Here is a 19,862-nt window from a genome sequence, read left to right on the forward strand (position 1 = left end):
TGTGAATACGCTTTTAAAAGGGGCTCATCCCTGGCCGTTATTAACAGGAATAACAATCCAACTTGCCATACAGGCAGCCTAGTAGTACTACAAGGCCCAGCATTCCCTGAGTGCACTGCAGCGAGGCTGATTGAAATTCTCATTCATTGCCATTTGCCAAGCCAGTGTCCGTGTCACGTGTGTGAATACGCTTTTAAAAGGGGCTCATCCCTGGCCGTTATTAACAGGAATAACAATCCAACTTGCCATACAGGCAGCCTAGTAGTACTACAAGGCCCAGCATTCCCTGAGCGCACTGCAGCGAGGCTGATTGAAATTCTCATTCATTGCCATTTGCCAAGCCAGTGTCCGTGTGTGAATACGCTTTTAGAAGGGGCTCATCCCCATTGCATCCAACTTGCAATACAGGCAGCCTTTGTAGTAGTGGTAGTAGTAGTACTACAAGGCCCAGCATTCCCTGAGTGCACTGCAGCGAGGCTGATTGAAATTCTCATTCATTGCCATTTGCCAAGCCAGTGTCCGTGTGTGAATACGCTTTTAAAAGGGGCTCATCCCTGGCCGTTATTAACAGGATAACAATCCAACTTGCCATACAGGCAGCCTAGTAGTACTACAAGGCCCAGCATTCCCTGAGTGCACTGCAGCGAGGCTGATTGAAATTCTCATTCATTGCCATTTGCCAAGCCAGTGTCCGTGTGTGAATACGCTTTTAAAAGGGGCTCATCCCTGGCCGTTATTAACAGGAATAACAATCCAACTTGCCATACAGGCAGCCTAGTAGTACTACAAGGCCCAGCATTCCCTGAGTGCACTGCAGCGAGGCTGATTGAAATTCTCATTCATTGCCATTTGCCAAGCCAGTGTCCGTGTGTGAATACGCTTTTAAAAGGGGCTCATCCCTGGCCGTTATTAACAGGAATAACAATCCAACTTGCCATACAGGCAGCCTAGTAGTACTACAAGGCCCAGCATTCCCTGAGTGCACTGCAGCGAGGCTGATTGAAATTCTCATTCATTGCCATTTGCCAAGCCAGTGTCCGTGTCACGTGTGTGAATACGCTTTTAAAAGGGGCTCATCCCTGGCCGTTATTAACAGGAATAACAATCCAACTTGCCATACAGGCAGCCTAGTAGTACTACAAGGCCCAGCATTCCCTGAGCGCACTGCAGCGAGGCTGATTGAAATTCTCATTCATTGCCATTTGCCAAGCCAGTGTCCGTGTGTGAATACGCTTTTAGAAGGGGCTCATCCCCATTGCATCCAACTTGCAATACAGGCAGCCTTTGTAGTAGTGGTAGTAGTAGTACTACAAGGCCCAGCATTCCCTGAGTGCACTGCAGCGAGGCTGATTGAAATTCTCATTCATTGCCATTTGCCAAGCCAGTGTCCGTGTGTGAATACGCTTTTAAAAGGGGCTCATCCCTGGCCGTTATTAACAGGATAACAATCCAACTTGCCATACAGGCAGCCTAGTAGTACTACAAGGCCCAGCATTCCCTGAGTGCACTGCAGCGAGGCTGATTGAAATTCTCATTCATTGCCATTTGCCAAGCCAGTGTCCGTGTGTGAATACGCTTTTAACCCCTTGCGTACCTTTGACGTAATAGTACGTCGCTGGCCACTTATGCCAGCGTACCTTCGACGTACTATTACGGCGCAGGAATAAACTGTCACTATGTGAAATCACATAGTGACAGAACAGCGGCGGCAGCTGTCATTGACAGCTAACCGTCTCTGCTACCGGCCTGGGGACCAATTAGCAGTCCCCAATGCCGGCGATTGCTGTGATTGGTCAGTCTCTGAAGACTGACCAATCACAGCCGTCTGTGACGTCGTCTGCAGGAGAAAGCTCCTGTCACTTTCTCTGATCTCCTCATTTCTGTGAGATACGTGAGGAGATCAGAGAAAGCAGTGTAAAAAAAAAAAAAACACTTTTTATTAACCCCTTCCCGAAAATGGGCGTATAGTAACGCCCTGAGGATGAAGCGGGCACAGGAGCTGTGCTCGCTCCATCTTCATCGGATGTCGGCTGTAATATACAGCCGACATCCCACTGCAACTACAGCGATCACTGTCCTCTCCGATCGCTGTAGTTTAACCCCTTAAATGCCGCTGTCAATAGCGACAGCGGCATTTAAGTGATTGATACAGAGGGAGGGGGCTCCCTCTGCACCCCATTGCCCCCCCCCCGCGAAAAATCGCGGGGTTCTGATGGTTGCAATGGCAACCAGGAAGCCTAGCAACGGCTTCCTGGTTGCCAGGTACGGGAGCCTATTAGGTCCTGCCCAAGGCAGGACGTAATAGGCTCAACTGTCAGTTGTAAAGTGACAGTTACAATACACTGCACTACATCAGTACATACAGAAGTAGTGCAGTGTATTGTGCAGGGGATCAGAAGATCAGATCTTCCAGTCCCCTAGTATGTGTAAAATAAAAAGTAAAAAAAAAGTTAAAAAAAAAGTTTTAGATAAATAAATAAATACAAGTTTTACGTAATAAAAACACTAATCGCCTTGTTTCCCTGATCAAGCCCTTTATAATTAGAAAAAAAATGAAAAAAAAAGACAAAAACTAGACATAATAGGTATCGCCGCGTTCGTATCGGCCTGACCTAAAAAAATATCATATTATTTATCCCGCACGGTGAACACCGTAAAAAAAATACCATAAAAAACAATGGCAGAATTTCCTTTTTTGGTCACGTTGTTTCCAAAAAAATGGAATAAAAAGTGATCAAAAAGTCGCGCGTAGCCAAACATGGTACCAATAAAAACGACAGTGTGTCACGCAAAAAATGTATGTACTCCGCACAGATTACATATGCCCCCACATTATAAACTGAAACACCAGTAAAACACTAAACAAAACTACTACCAAGCAAAATCTGCGCTCCAAAAGCCAAATGGCGCTCCTTCTGGGCCTGGCAGTGTGCCCAAACAGCGGTTTATGACCACATATGGGGTATTACCGTACTCTGGAGAACAGTTTAACAATTTATGGGGCGTATGTCTCCAGTGGTACAAGCTGGGCCCAACGCATTGGGCACTGAAATAGCATATATGTGGAAAATGTCAATTTTCAATCTGCAACATCCACTGTGCACTAATTTCTGCAAAACCTTTGGGGGTCAAAATGCTCACTACACTTCTAGATGAATTCCTTGAGGGGTGTAGTTTCCTAAATGGGGTCACTTCTCGGGAGTTTTCACTGTACTGGTACCTCAGCGCAATGCAACATGGCGTCAAAAACAAATTTTGTAAAATCTCCACTCCAAAAACGAAATTTCACTTTTTCCGTTTAGACCCTTGCCGTATGTCCAAATAGCCGTTTACAACCACATATGGGGTATTTCCGTAATCAGGAGAAATTGTGTAACACATTTTGGGGTGTCTTTTCTTCTGTATTCCTTGTGGAAATGAAAAATTCTGAGCTAAAGCTACAGGTTATATTTCACGGACCAATTCTAATAAAATCTATAAAACACCTGAGGGCTCAAAATGCTCACTACACCTCTAATTTAATTCTTTCAGGGGTATAGTCTCCAAATTGGGATCACATCTGGGGAATTTCTACAGTACTGGTACTTCAGGGACTCGCGACATGGCCCCCAGAAACCAATTCAGCAAAATCTGAGCTGCAAAATCCAAATGGTGCTCCGTCCCTTCTGAGCCCTGCCATGGGTCCAAACAGCAGTTTATTACCACATATGGGGTATTTCCGTAATCAGGAGAAATTGCTTTACAAATGTTGAGGTGCTTTTTCTCCTTTATTCCTTATAAAAATTAGAAAATTCTGTGTTTTTTCCAAAAAAAAGTCTCTTTTCATCTTCACAGACTAATTCCAATAAATTCAGCAAAAAACCTGTGGGGTCAAAATGATAACTATACCACTAGAAAAATTCCTTGAGGGGTATAGTTTCCAAAATGGGGTCACTTTTGGGGGGATTCCACTGTTTAGGTCCCTCCAGGGCGTTGCAAACGTGACACGGCACTGAAAACCATTCCAGTAAAATCAGAGCTTCAAAATCCAAATGGCGCTCCCTCCCTACTGAGCCCTGCTGTGGGTCCAAACAGCAGTTTATTACCACATATGGGGTATTTCCGTAATCGCGAGAAATTGCTTTACAAATGTTGGGGTGCTTTCTCTCCATTATTTCTTGCAAAAATTAGAAATTTTTACGTTTTTCCAGAAAAAAAGTAGATTTTCATTTTCACAGACTAACTCCAGAAAATATAGCAAAATACCTGTGGGGTCAAAATGCTAACTATACCCCTAGATAAATTCCCTGAGGTGTGTAGTTTAAAAAATGGGGGTCACTTTCGGGGGTTTCCACTGTTTTGGCACCACAAGACCTCTTCAAACCTGACATGGTGCCTAAAATATATTCTGAAAAAAGGAGGCCCCAAAATCCAAGAGGTGCTCCTTTGCTTCTGAGGCCTGTGTTTCAGTCCATTAGCGCACTAGGGCCACATGTGGGATATTTCTAAAAACTGCAGAATCTGGGCAATAAATATTGAGTTGCGTTTCTCAGGTAAAACCTTCTGTGGTACAGAAGAAAATGTATTACATATGAATTTTGTAAAAAAAAATGAAATTTGAAAATTTCAGCTCTACTTTCCTTCAATTCCTGTAAAACGCCTAAAGAGTTGAAACACTTTCTGAATGCTGTTTTAGATACTTTGAGGGGTGCAGTTTTCAAAATGGGGTGTTTTATGGGGGTTTCTAATATATAGGGCACTCAAAACCACTTCAGAACTGAACTCGTCCCTGAAAAAATCGCTTTTTGAAATTTTCTTAAAAATATGAGAAATTGCTGCTAAAGTTCTAAGCCTTGTGAGGTCATAGAAAAATAAAAGAATGTTCAAAAAACGATGCAAACATAAAGTAGACATATGGGATATGTTAATTGGTAACTATTTTGTGTGGTATTACCATCTGTTTTACAAGCAGATACATTTAAAATGGGAAAAATCATAATTTCTTCATATTTTCGCTAAATGTTGGTGTTTTTCACAAATAAGGAATTAATTTATCGACCAAATTTTTGCACTAAACTAAAGTCCAATGTGTCACGAGAAAACAATCTCAGAATCAATTGGATAGGTAAAAGCATTCCGGAGTTATTACCACATAAAGTGATACATGTCAGATTTGAAAAAATGGGTCTGGTCCTCAAGGCCAAAATGAGCTGGGTACTCAAGGGGTTAAAAGGGGCTCATCCCTGGCCGTTATTAACAGGAATAACAATCCAACTTGCCATACAGGCAGCCTAGTAGTACTACAAGGCCCAGCATTCCCTGAGTGCACTGCAGCGAGGCTGATTGAAATTCTCATTCATTGCCATTTGCCAAGCCAGTGTCCGTGTGTGAATACGCTTTTAAAAGGGGCTCATCCCTGGCCGTTATTAACAGGAATAACAATCCAACTTGCCATACAGGCAGCCTAGTAGTACTACAAGGCCCAGCATTCCCTGAGTGCACTGCAGCGAGGCTGATTGAAATTCTCATTCATTGCCATTTGCCAAGCCAGTGTCCGTGTCACGTGTGTGAATACGCTTTTAAAAGGGGCTCATCCCTGGCCGTTATTAACAGGAATAACAATCCAACTTGCCATACAGGCAGCCTAGTAGTACTACAAGGCCCAGCATTCCCTGAGCGCACTGCAGCGAGGCTGATTGAAATTCTCATTCATTGCCATTTGCCAAGCCAGTGTCCGTGTGTGAATACGCTTTTAAAAGGGGCTCATCCCTGGCCGTTATTAACAGGATAACAATCCAACTTGCCATACAGGCAGCCTAGTAGTACTACAAGGCCCAGCAATCCCTGAGTGCACTGCAGCGAGGCTGATTGAAATTCTCATTCATTGCCATTTGCCAAGCCAGTGTCCGTGTGTGAATACGCTTTTAAAAGGGGCTCATCCCTGGCCGTTATTAACAGGATAACAATCCAACTTGCCATACAGGCAGCCTAGTAGTACTACAAGGCCCAGCATTCCCTGAGTGCACTGCAGCGAGGCTGATTGAAATTCTCATTCATTGCCATTTGCCAAGCCAGTGTCCGTGTGTGAATACGCTTTTAAAAGGGGCTCATCCCATTCCCTGGAATAACAATCCAACTTGCCATACAGGCAGCCTAGAAGTACTACAACGCCCAGCATTCCCTGAGTGCACTGCAGCGAGGCTGATTGAAATTCTCATTCATTGCCATTTGCCAAGCCAGTGTCCGTGTGTGAATACGCTTTTAGAAGGGGCTCATCCCCATTGCATCCAACTTGCAATACAGGCAGCCTTTGTAGTAGTGGTAGTAGTAGTACTACAAGGCCCAGCATTCCCTGAGTGCACTGCAGCGAGGCTGATTGAAATTCTCATTCATTGCCATTTGCCAAGCCAGTGTCCGTGTGTGAATACGCTTTTAAAAGGGGCTCTGAAATGTCTGGGAAAAAAAAGGTTGTGAAAGGACGGGGTAGAGGAAGAAACACCCATGCCGTCTCCTCTTCCAGTCCAAATGTTGGATCTGTTGGTGCCAGACCCAGTAGCAGCATTTGTGGCACAAGACATGTGCCCAGTTCCACTAGTAGCAGCTGCCATGTGCCTGCTAGTAGTAGTATCAGCAAGCCAGACTTGTCCATCTCCTCCGGTGGGCGGGTTACTTTAGACAATACGGCCATTGTGGACTGGTTGGCTGGCTCGCGGTCATCTCAGCAGGAAGACTCTGACGATCTGGCTTCAAGCCAGGTTTCGTTGGATTCCAGATCCTCTACAGTTCCTTGGCACGGTGACAGTAGTAATATAAGTATTTCTAGCGTTTCCATTCCATCATCTATGTCTTCGCTCCCCCTTCCTAGCGGGAAGCCATCTTTCCTGAGAGTCCTAAGAGACATCTCCTCGGGTGCGAAGGAAGATACTGAACAACATAGTGATGATGATGATTTGTTTTCCGCGAGTCAGCCAACGGAGTGTGTTGCGGCGGTGGTGGAGGTGGAAGCGGTGACCGAGACGCATAGCTGCGGTAGTGGGGGTGTTGGTGGTGGTAGCCGTGGTGGCAGACGCAGTAATGAGGGGGGGCATGGAGCCCGCCATGATGTCACATCACATTCACAACACAGTGACAGAAGTGGCGGGGATGATGAGGAAGGCTATGATGATGATGTTGTTTTAGACAGGACGTGGGAACCAGGTGACGAGGTGATGACGGCGTCAGAAGAGGAGGGTAGTAGTGGCGGCACTGGATGTGATAAACAGCCAAGCCGAGGTAGGGGCAGAAGTCAATCTGCAAAACGTTGCAGCGGTAGGGTCAGCTCAGGAGCCGGTGACGGCGACACAGATGCTGGTGTAGGTTCACGAAAAAAGCCTGCCAGACAAGGGGCAAGCTCGGGTGGTTGTGGTGGTGGTGGTGGACGTGGTACTACCTCTTTACGGTACTCTGCCGTGTGGCAATTTTTCTGTACCTTCCCGGAGGAGGAAAACATGGCACAGTGCCGTATCTGCAAGCAGAAAGTAAGGCGTGGGCAGGGCAGCAATGTAGGAACTACTGCTCTACGTAAACACATGGAACGGCATCACAAGGCCATGTGGGACAATCAACATGCCCCACCATCATGTACATCTAATGAAGACCCCTCTTCCGCTGCTGCTGCTGCTGCTCCGAGTCCCTGTCATCTAAGTAGAAGCCAGGCCTTATCCACCATGTCATTGTCATCATCATCATCACTGTCATCTAGTGCTCCTCCTATGTCCCGTCAGTTATCCATTACGGAATCGTTGTCCAATAAGCAACAATATATACCCAGTCATCCACTTGTCGTGCGGCTTAATTCACACCTGGCTAAGTTGTTGGTGGTGCAGTCGCGGCCGTACCACCTGGTCGACTCCGCCGGCTTCAAGCAATTGATGGCGTGCGCTCAGCCTAGGTGGCGAATACCTAGCCGACATTACTTCTCCAAAACAGCTGTCCCTGCCTTGCACAAGCATGTGGAGGAAAAGGTGTCCAAGTCCTTGCAATTATCCGTGTGCAGCAGGGTACATGCCACCGTCGACACGTGGAGCAGCAACTATGGGCAGGGACAGTACATGTCTTTCTCGGCCCACTGGGTCAATATTTTGCAGTCCGATGCACCACCGCAGCAATGCCAGGCATTACCACCTCCACGCTTGTATGTTTCTAGTTCAACTCCGGACACCAAGCGCCTACCATCCTTCTCCTCCTACTCCTCCTCCTCCTCCTTGGAGGTCTTCCCGTCCCCGACAGGACACAGCGTATCTTCCACTCCTCCTCCCTCCTCTTTTCATAGGTGCAAGGTGAAGCGCCACAACGCTGTCTTACACCTGCTGAGCCTGGGCGAGAAAAGCCACACAGGGCAGGAGCTGCTGCTGTGCATCAAGGAGGAAATCGCACGCTGGCTGTCTCCTCTGAAACTCACACTGGGCAATGTTGTCTCTGATAACGGCAAGAAAGTTGTGGCTGCACTGCGTCTAGGTCACCTGACACACGCTCCTTGCATGGCACATGTGATCAATCTGGTCATAACACGCTTCTTAAAGTCATATGTTGGTTTGAAGGGTGTGCTGGCCATGTCCAGGAGGGTTTGCGTTCGCTTTAGACGTTCGTATGCATTTAAGCACGCCCTCCTGGACTTGCAGCGTCAAAACAATCTCCCAGAACACAGCCTGATTTGCGACGTTCCAACACGATGGAATTCCACCCTGCACATGTTGGACCGTCTGTACGAAGCGGAAAGCCGTGAATGATTTCCTGATGCAGCAGACGGGCAGCGTTTGGAGCCAGTGTAATTTCGAGCTCAGGCACTGGCAGCTGGTTAGAGACGCATGTCGCGTTTTGAGGCCCTTTGAAGAGGCCACACGATTTGTGAGCCGTGACGCTAGCGGAATGAACGATGTTATGCCGCTGATATTCATTATGGAGCAAACGCTCACAGCGATGATTCAGCAAAGGATGGAGGAAGGATCACATCTGGCTATGGATGTTGAGGAGGAGGAGGAGGAGGAGGAGGAGGATGAGGAAACAGGACCTGAAGAGGAGCTGGATTTGGAGATGGAATCACAGGAAGGGATAGGGGACGAGGCAGCCGCACAACATGACAGTGATGGTGGTGATGACGAGTCTGACGACGACCTTGATGATGGACAACCATGGCAGTATGGGGCGGAGATGGAACCAACCGGGCCCTCTGAAACGCTGGCCAGGATGGCGAGCTGTATGCTTCGTTACTTGCGCGCTGACTGTCGTATTGTTAGCAGGAAGCAAAGAGATGACTACTGGATAGCCACACTTTTAGACCCTCGGTATAAAGCCAGAATGGGGGAGTTTTTTGCGCCTTCCGAGAGGGAGGCAAAATTGGCTTATTATAGAGAGAAGCTATGCAGCCAGCTTGTCATGGCTTTCAAACGGCAGACACCCGCTGCAAGCATGTCTGACCGGGGGGCCACTCTCCGCTCCCCACTGTCTCATCGTTCCACCGCCTCTGGCAGAGCTACCTCTGCAATAGGCGGCAGCCGTGGCAGCAGCGGCAGCAGCAGCAGCCAACTCAGTTTGGAAAATATGATGACAACATTTTTACATCCAATACCCCGACCTGACACACATCGTAGCACTAGTCACCAAAGGGATGTTCACCATCTCCAGGTGCAGCACCTAAACAACCAGGTTCACTCGTACTTGGACTGTGCCCTTTCTCCGTCAGAAATGCTGATCCCAGACCCCATGGACTTCTGGGTCAGCAGATTGGATCATTGGCAAGAACTGGCCCAGTTTGCCATGGGTGTACTGTCTTGTCCACCCTCCAGTGTAGCGTCAGAGAGGGTATTCAGCGCAGCAGGGGGCTTCGTCACCCCTAAGCGAACAAGATTGTCCGCCAACAGCTTGGAAAATCTCACGTTTCTGAAAATGAATCAAGCGTGGATCGGTGAGGATTTTAAAACCCCTGTGCCTGATGCCACTGATTAGATCTGACAATGCTGCTGCTGCTGCCGCTGCCGCCTGCTACTGCCGCCTGCTACTATGGGATTCTGTCCTGTCCACTCTTTTTTTAATGTGCTGCTACTACTGCTACTACTGCTTGCACCCTTGCTGTCTGTGTTGGCTACCTCGACTACTACCACCAATACACCTCCACTGCCGCCCGTCTGCTACAAGCAGGCCTGAGGCCTGCCCCACCACAGGGCTTTGTCCTCCTGTGACTGTCCAGTCTCTTTTTTTAATGTGCTGCTACTACTGCTTGCACCCTTGCTGTCTGTGTTGGCTACCTCGACTACTACCACCAATACACCTCCACTGCCGCCCGTCTGCTACAAGCAGGCCTGAGGCCTGCCCCACCACAGGGCTTTGTCCTCCTGTGACTGTCCAGTCTCTTTTTTTAATGTGCTGCTACTACTGCTACTACTGCTTGCACCCTTGCTGTCTGTGTTGGCCCCCCGTCTGCTACAAGCAGGCCTGCCCCACCACAGGGCTTTGTCCTGTGACTGTCGTCCAGTGTCTTTTAATGTGCTGCTACTACTCACCCTTGCCAATAAAAAGGGTCAATTTTTGGAGGGCTTGTGAAAAGCCATTGCTTGTTGCTTTAATGCTTTTACATCCATGTATGGAAGAACCCCGGCAGGCATCTGCCAATAAAAAGGGTAAATTTTTGGAGGGCTTGTGAAAAGCCATTGCTTGTTGCTTTAATGCTTTTACATCCATGTATGGAAGAACCCCGGCAGGCATCTGCCAATAAAAAGGGTCAATTTTTGGAGGGCTTGTGAAAAGCCATTGCTTGTTGCTTTTACATCCATGTATGGAAGAACCCCGGCAGGCATCTGCCAATAAAAAGGGTCAATTTTTGGAGGGCTTGTGAAAAGCCATTGCTTGTTGCTTTTACATCCATGTATGATAGAACCCCGGCAGGCATCTGCCAATAAAAAGGGTCAATTTTTGGAGGGCTTGTGAAAAGCCATTGCTTGTTGCTTTAATGCTTTTACATCCATGTATGGAAGAACCCCGGCAGGCATCTGCCAATAAAAAGGGTCAATTTTTGGAGGGCTTGTGAAAAGCCATTGCTTGTTGCTTTAATGCTTTTACATCCATGTATGGAAGAACCCCGGCAGGCATCTGCCAATAAAAAGGGTCAATTTTTGGAGGGCTTGTGAAAAGCCATTGCTTGTTGCTTTTACATCCATGTATGGAAGAACCCCGGCAGGCATCTGCCAATAAAAAGGGTCAATTTTTGGAGGGCTTGTGAAAAGCCATTGCTTGTTGCTTTTACATCCATGTATGATAGAACCCCGGCAGGCATCTGCCAATAAAAAGGGTCAATTTTTGGAGGGCTTGTGAAAAGCCATTGCTTGTTGCTTTAATGCTTTTACATCCATGTATGGAAGAACCCCGGCAGGCATCTGCCAATAAAAAGGGTCAATTTTTGGAGGGCTTGTGAAAAGCCATTGCTTGTTGCTTTTACATCCATGTATGGAAGAACCCCGGCAGGCATCTGCCAATAAAAAGGGTCAATTTTTGGAGGGCTTGTGAAAAGCCATTGCTTGTTGCTTTTACATCCATGTATGGAAGAACCCCGGCAGGCATCTGCCAATAAAAAGGGTCAATTTTTGGAGGGCTTGTCAAAAGCCATTGCTTCTTCTTTTACCACCTTATATGTATGAACCCTGGCAGGCATCAGCCGCCTAAAATGGTTAATTTTTGTACCTTTTTTAACAATGCATTAAGCATACAACATGCACAAGTGCAGTGGTTTCTGTTAGTTATCACCGTGTCCCATCCGTTTTCCTAGAGCCATACATGTTGGCGTAACTTTGACACCAACTTTGCATTAAAGACAGCTCAAAAGTACTTGGATACACTCATGGGTGACCTAAGAGTGTTATACAGGGCTTCTAGGGCTTTAAAACAGTGTTATACACGATTTTTAGGGGCTTTATTGTATTACAGGTTCGGTCAGAACTAGTTCGGTCCGAATCGAACTTTTGCACGAAATTCGGCGAACTTGCCGAACCGAACTTTTCATAAGTTCGCTCATCTCAAGCCGCAAGTTGCGCCAGACGTGGCGGATTCCTCCGGACGTGGCAGATGACACAGGACGTGGCGGATTCCTCCGGACGTGGCGGATTCCTCCGGACGTGGCAGATGACACAGGACATGGCAGATGACACAGGACGTGGCAGATTCCTCTGGACGTGGCAGATGACACAGTACATGGCAGATTCCTCTGGACAAGGCAGATGACACAGGGCGTGGCAGATGACACAGGACGTGGCACGACTTGATACTAAGACAAAGCACGGGAAACAGGAACGGGGAACAAGGCACGGGTAACAACAGGAACGGGAAACACTAAGGCACCATTTGCAAGACAGACTGGGATTAGAAGGCCAGGGGCCAGGGGCCTTCTTATAGAGCAGGAAATCGTGGCAGTTGATGATGATTTCCTATTTGCGCGCACTGGCCCTTTAAGGCCGTGCGCGAGCGTGCGCGCGCACCCTACGGGACACAGCCGAACCGAGCGGAAGTTAGGGAGACGGAAACCGGCGCTCACAGATCCATGGCTGCGGGTGTCGGGAGGTGAGTAAACCCGACTGCCCGCGGCCATGGACGCTACAATATCGATTTCACCCGTTAGAGCAGGGATGCCCCCAGCCCTCAGCCCTCAGCTACCTCTGGTAGCTGAGAGCAGGGAGATTTAAGTGCTCCCTGCTCTGTTCATTTATTCTGATGCAGCGCCGTGAAAGGGCGTATGCATCAGAATAAAGCTCATTAGTGGCTGCTGTGAAAAGGCGTATTGACAGTCACTAATGGGTTAAAGAGTGCTAAAGGTGGGAAAATCAAATAAAAAATCACCACCATTGCCATGCTGATAATTGGGAGCATTTGTTTTTTTTAAATTAACTTTTATTTTATTCAATAAAATATTGGGGTGACACAACAGAAGAAAATAATACAATATAAGAATCCCCACAATATTCTGCATATTCCCATCCCCACCCACCACCCTCCACATCCAATAGGAAAAAAAACAACAGGACCCCCATCCCCTTCTCTACTTTTCATCAGATCCAGACTACCCAAAGCTCCTCCCATTTATGTGGTTAGTTCAGCTTGTTAGCTCTTATTTTCTCAAGCATTCTGACTCTAAGAACAATATTTCTCCATTCAGAAATAGAGGGGGGGGGGGGATTCTGTCATTTCCTTGCAATAACTAATTTAGCGAGCAATAAGACTCTCAAGATAAGCCGAATTTGCATTTGCGAGAACTCCGCCATTACCAAATCCTCAGTAAAATTCAGAAGTGCCAATTGAGCAGATTTCAAGCTCTCCCGATCTAGCTTAGACTTTCAATATCTTTAAAAATCAAAGACTAATAGCAGGGAATTCCCATACCATATGCCAAAACTCCGCCACTCAGGGCTGCCGCGTCATGAATTTCTGGGCCCCATACAGCCAAGGAGTCTGGGCGCCCCGCCATTACGGAGGGTTGGGCAACGAAAAGTGGTGCGCTCACGTTTGTACGTTATGCAAGTTACCTGATTTTGGAACGGATGTCAATTACACTGAAGTAAACCATGGGTCAGGCACATGACCAGTTAATGTCCTAGATTTTGTTCAATTCAGACAAAATGTATCCCACCGTATGGCATATACTGGGATACTTGGCCCGGGGAATGGCCCAGGGGAAACTCCTGAAGTCACTGTCCATAAATGTCTTGTTATTTGTTTTTTTTTTGGGGTCTTGTTTCTCTGTTTATCTATCTATCTATCTATCTATCTATCTATGTTAAAAAAAGAGGCAGTACTACAAAAAAATTAAAAAAATCTAGTGGCTTCAGAAAGGCTCCAGTGGGCGGAGCTGAAACATCTAATTATCTATCTATCTATCTATCTATCTATCTATCTATCTATCTATCTATCTATATCTATCTATCTATCTATCTACAGATTTTCAATGGGATTTTGGTCTGGGCTCTGGCTGGGCCATTCCAAAACATTGATCCTCTTCTGGTGAAGCCATTCGTTTGTTGGTTTGGAGGTATGCTTTGGGTCGTTGTCATGCTGAAAGGTGAAATTCCTCTTCAGCTTTTTAGCAGAGGCCTGCATATTTTAAGCTAATATTGCCTGATATTTGGAACTGTTCATAATTCCCTCCACCTTGACTAAAGCCCCAGTTCCAGGTGCAGAAAAAAAGCCCCAAAGTATAATGCTGCCTCCACCATGCTTCACTGTGGGTATGGTGTTCTTTTGGTGATGTGCAGTGTTTGCTTTGCGCCAAACATACCTTTTGGAATTATAGGCAAAAAGTTCAACCTTAGTCTCATCAGACCATAACACGTTTTCCCACATGCTTTTCGCAGACTTGATGTAGGTCTTTGCAAAACATAGCGGGGCTTGGATGTTTTTCTTTGTTAGAAAAAGCTTCCGTCTTGCCACCCTACTCCACAGACCAGACATATGAAGAATACGGAAGACTGTTGTCACATGTACTACACAACCATTCCATGGCAGAAAGTCCTGCAGCTACTTTAATGTTGCTGTAGGCTTCTTGGTAGCCTCCCGGACCAATATTCGTCATGATGACCGCCTTCACTGTGTTCCATGGTATATCTAATACATAGGAAATTCTTTGGTACCCTTCTCCTGACTGATGCCTTTCAACAATCAGATCCCTTTGATGTGTTCTAAGCTCTTTACGGACCATGGCTTTTGCTGTCATATGCAACAAAGAAAATGTCAGGAAAATACTAATAGAATAGCTGAACTTTATATTGTGTTACTCAGATTGCACTTTAAATAATGGCAGCTGTGTACTAACTACTATTTAACATGAGTTTAAATCTGATTGGCTAATTCTGAACACAACCACATCCCCAATTATAAGAGGGTCTTCACACTTATGCAACCGCATTACTGTAGTTTTGTTATTTTTATTTTTCCCCTCTAAATGATTTCAGTTTATTTTTTAATGAAATTGTACAGATTATGGGTCACATTAAAGGTGGAAAAAGTTCTGAAATGATTCACCTTGTACTGATTTTTTGACATGACATAAACCTTGCATTTTAACAGTGGTGTGTAGACTTTATCTATCTATCTATCTATCTATCTATCTATCTATCTATCTATCTATCTATCTATCTATCGTTTCAAATCAATTCACATTCAAGCTTTATTGGCAGGGCTAAATACACATTAGTTTTGCCAAAGCTATTAACCTCTTCACACTCTGCGCCGCAGAGGGCTTGCTTCCCGCACCAGGACGTACAGTTGCGGAGTGGTTCCCGGCGCACACTGTCCGAACGGACAGTGTCCAGAAACCCGGGAGGTCAGCTGTCCCCGACAGCTGGCACTCCAGTGTTGCCGCTCAGCAGACCATCGCCGCTGATTTTGGCAATTAACCCCTTAAATGCGGCGACCGATTGCGATCGCCGCATTTAAGGGGTTTGAAGCACATTGGCAGCCCCCACGAAGTGATTGGTGGGGCTGCCGATGCTTGTTGTTGCAATTGGAGGCCAGACAATGACCTCTGGGTTGCCATGTACGGAAGCCTCAGAGTCACGTCACGTCACAATGACAGTTAGAATACATTACACTACGTAGGTAGTGTAATGTACTCTAGCAGCGATCAAAGCTGCAAGTTTATATGTCCCCTAGTGGGACTAGTAAAAAAAGTAATAAAAATAAAAAGTAAGAAAGATGTTTTTTTTTAAAAAGTGTAAAAATAAAAGTTATAAATGCTTTTTTTCCTATAATAAGTCTTTTATTATAGTAAAAAAAATGAACACGTTAAAAAAAGTACACATATTTCGTATCGCCGCGTTTGTAACGACCCCAGCTATAAAACTGTAATATTATTTTTCCCGCACAATGAAAACCCTCAAAAAAAAAATCTATAAAAAACTAAACCAGAATCGCTATTTTTTGGTCACCACCCCTCCCAAAATATACAATAAAAAGTGATCAAAATGTCGCATCTACCCGAAAATAGTAGCATTAAAATCTACAACCCGTCCCGCAAAAAACAAGCCCTTACACAGCTTTTTTGACTAAAAAATAAAAAAGTTATGGTTCTCAGAATATGAAGACACAAAAAATAATTTCTTTTACAAAAAAGTAATTTTATTGCGCCAACGCTGCAAAACATAAAAAAATCTATATACATATGGTATCGCCGTAATCGTACCGACCCGCAAAATAAAGAAAAACTGTCATTTATAGCACATGGTGAACGCCACAAAAAATAAACTAAAAAACATTGCCAGAATTGCTTGTTTTTGGTCATCCGGCTTGCAAATAAATTGAATAAAAAGTGATTAAAAATATTGCATGTACCCCAAAATGGTACCAATGAAAACTACAAATTGTCCCGCAACAAATAAGCCTTCACATAGCTCCGGTGGTGAAAAAAAGTTCTGGCTCTCAGAATATGGCGATGCAAAATGTGCAGTGTGTTCCAAAATCTGATAAGTTCGGGCGCCATTTATCAGTGCGGTACCGTCCACATATCTATGAATTATTATTTATTTACCGCATTATTATACCCTCTTATAATGCCCTGATGTTCTCCGCACAGATTACATACGCCCCCACATTATAAACTGAAATACCAGCAAAACCCCAAACAGAACTACTACCAAGCAAAATCTGCGCTCCAAAAGCAAAATGGCGCTCCCTCCCTTCTGACCCCTGCAGCGTGCCGAAACAGCAGTTTGCGCCCACATATATATGGCATCGCCATAACCGAGAGAACCCGCTTAACGTTTTATGAGGTATTTGTCTTCAGTGGCACAAACTGTGCACAACATATTATGCACTAAAATGGCATACCAGTGGAAAATTGCAATATTCACACCATCCGCTGTGCATTAACCCCTTTGCGCACTATGACTTTTAATATCACGTCATGGTGTGTGGGTTGATGTATGGAGTGGGCTCATGTGCTGAGCCTGCTCCATACGCTGTGGGTGTCAACTGTGTATTACAGCTGACACCCAGGACTAACGGACAGGAACAGCGATCGTGCGGTTCCAGAAGCCTGTAAAAACAACAATATGCTGCAATACATTAGTATTGCAGTATATTGTACCAGCGATCCAATGATCGCTGGTTCAAGTCCCCTAAGGGAACTAATAAAATGTGTAGAAGAATTAAAGTTATTAGTAGTGAGAAAGAAAAAAGTTTAAAGTTAAAAGTTAAAAAAAAACACCTTTTCCCATTTTTCTTCTAAAGTAATATAAAAAAAATTGGTATCCCTACGTCCGTGAAAGGCCGAACTATTACAATATACCATTATTTAACTCGCACGGTGAACACCGTAAAAAACGTAAATAATTTAAACCGCCAAAATCGCTGGTTTTTTTTGTCACCTTATCTCTCAAAAAAAAAGGTAATACAACTTTTTGATCACTTTTTATGTACCAAAAAATGGTACCAATAAAAACGACAGCTCGTCCCGCAAAAAATAAGACCTCCCACTGCTCAATCAACCGAAAAAAAAAAAAGCTGTGGAATGTGATGAAACAAAACAATTTTTACTTTAACAAATAGATTTTTCTTTGTAAAAGTAGTATAATATAAAAAAAAAAACGATATAAATTTGGTATCACCGTAATTGTATTGAGCCGCAGAGTAAAGTAAAATTTTCTTTTTTACCGCACGGCGAAAGCTGTAAAAACGAAAACCCCAAAACATGGAATCAGATTTTGTTCCTATATCAGCCCGCAAATAATTTTTTTTCAGTTTCCCAGTACATTTTATAAAAATTTGATATTTTTTGAAAAAAATATATATGTCAAAAACTGGATGTTTGGAAAGCGCTACTCAATTTGAAGAATAAGCAGAGTGATGCAGATAAGCAGGTTTATTGTACAAAAAAGAATGGGCAACACATTTCAATGCAGAACATGCGTCTTCGTCAGGCCGAAATTAAGTTAAAAACAAGCAAGACATACATCTTAAATACACATGTGGATGAGGGGGAGGGGATAAGAGGCAAAAAACCGCCAAACAAGAAACAATCAGGTACATAGATAAAAGCAGATGTGACTGACGTCATCAGGTAAACAGTCACAGTTGTAATAAACATGAGGTACATAAAAAAGGTATTAGGGACTGAATGTACAGGTACGGACGGAGTGGGCGCACAATCGTACAATGCAGATCGGAGTGATAAAAACAAAGAATGTAAAAATATAAAACCATAGCGGAAACTAAATGACTTTCCATTTTAAAAACATGATAAGAAACATGATAAAGAAGAGCTTACCAGTATTCAGATGGGTAAGGGTGGACATGGAGGAGACAGTAACCACGGCACAGTCAGCGATAAGGCTGAAGCAAAGTGAAAGTAAAGAAACCGCCCGACGGCGTCAGCGTAGCCCAGGCAACCAGAAAAAATACGGTGGCCGTAAGGGGGAAAAAAGATAGCGAAAGCAAAATGATGCCGGAGAGAAGGGAGATGCATGTACAAGGAGACATGGAAAATGTAAGTGAGGAGAACAGTTTCTTTTGGCAATGTTACTTGAAAAAGATATTAATTAACAGGAGGTAAGGAAATGTGAAAAATAATATATTGTTTGTCGGAGAGGGAGGGAAATGAATGTTGAGGAAACAAGGAGATGTAAATGCAGAAATATTTGAAGAGGTAGGTGTGGTTAACCCCTTCCCGCTCCTGGACGTACTATTAGGTCATAGTAACCATAGTGTTCGCGCTCCATGACCTAATAGTACGTCTCGGGAGTAACGGCCATTTCGGCCGTCCTCCCGACACATACAGGAGTTGTGACAGCTGCTGTCTCTTACAACAGCTGTCACAGCTCCTACAGCGGGGACCGATCGTTGTGTCCCCGCTGATTAACCCCTGAAAAGCCGTGTTCAATAGCAATCACGGCTTTTTAGGGGTTAAGCTGCCATCGTCGGCCTGCTACACGATAGCGGCCGGCGATGGTGACTATGGCAACCGGACACCAAACAATGGCGTCCGGCTATGCCATCGACGGAAGCCTAGTGGGTCCTGACGAAGTCAGGAACCACTATGCTTGCTGTCAGTGAGTAGCTGACAGCTCTGATACACTGCACTACACATGTAGTGCAGTGTATTAGAATAGCGATCAGGGCCTCCTGCCCTCAAGTCCCCTAGTGGGACAAAGTAATAAAGTTAAAAAGATGTGTAAAAATAAGAAAATAAAAGATTTAAAAGTAATAAAAGTAAAAATCCCCCCTTTTCCCTCATCAGTCCTTTATTATTAATAAAAATATCGAAACAAACAAATAAACTATACATAATTGGTATCGTCGCATCCGTAATGGCCTGACCTACAAAATTATTTCATTATTTATCCCGCGCGGTGAACGCCGTAAAAGAAAATAATAATAAACCGTACCAGAATCACAATTGTTTGGTCACTTCACCTCCCAAAAAATGGAATAAAAAAAGATCAAAAAGTCGCATTGCACCTAAAAATGGTGCTGATCGAAACTACAGTTCGTTACGTAAAAAATAAGTCCTCGCACGACTTTATTGATGGTAAAATAAAAAAGTTCCCTGCCTACATGCAACGACCCGCCCTAGGCGACGGGGTACAACTGGGCGACGGTCCCTACGCTCAATAAGTGCCCGACAGACAAACAGACAAGGGTACACAGAAGCAAGGGAAAAGGGGCAGTTGCCCACGGCAACACCGCGAGCAACAAGAGTGGTGAACGAGCCGAGTCAAACCAGGAGTGTACGAGGTACCAAACGCAGAGCAGGAGAGTAGTGAACAAGCCGAATGAAACCAGGAGTATACGAGGTACCAAACGCAGAGCAGGAGAGTAGTCAGTAAGCCAGGGTCGATATGAAGCAGGGTCAAATGGTTAAAGAAGCTGCAGCA

The 19,862-nt window shown here is 45.0% G+C and overlaps 1 long non-coding RNA gene across 1 annotated transcript in view; it reads right to left on the bottom strand.

The window, feature by feature from the left end:
• The window catches only part of LOC142660240 (uncharacterized), a 28,888-nt gene extending 10,567 nt beyond the window's left edge, over positions 1-18,321 (bottom strand). The window contains exon 1 of the long non-coding RNA XR_012850436.1: positions 18,257-18,321. This is a non-coding gene — a long non-coding RNA (uncharacterized LOC142660240). The remainder of the gene's footprint in view (positions 1-18,256) is intronic.
• Between the last annotated feature and the right edge of the window lie 1,541 nt (positions 18,322-19,862).

The sequence above is a fragment of the Rhinoderma darwinii genome, chromosome 9, assembly GCF_050947455.1.
Source record: "Rhinoderma darwinii isolate aRhiDar2 chromosome 9, aRhiDar2.hap1, whole genome shotgun sequence".
In the NCBI taxonomy this organism is placed as follows: Eukaryota; Metazoa; Chordata; class Amphibia; order Anura; family Rhinodermatidae; genus Rhinoderma; species Rhinoderma darwinii.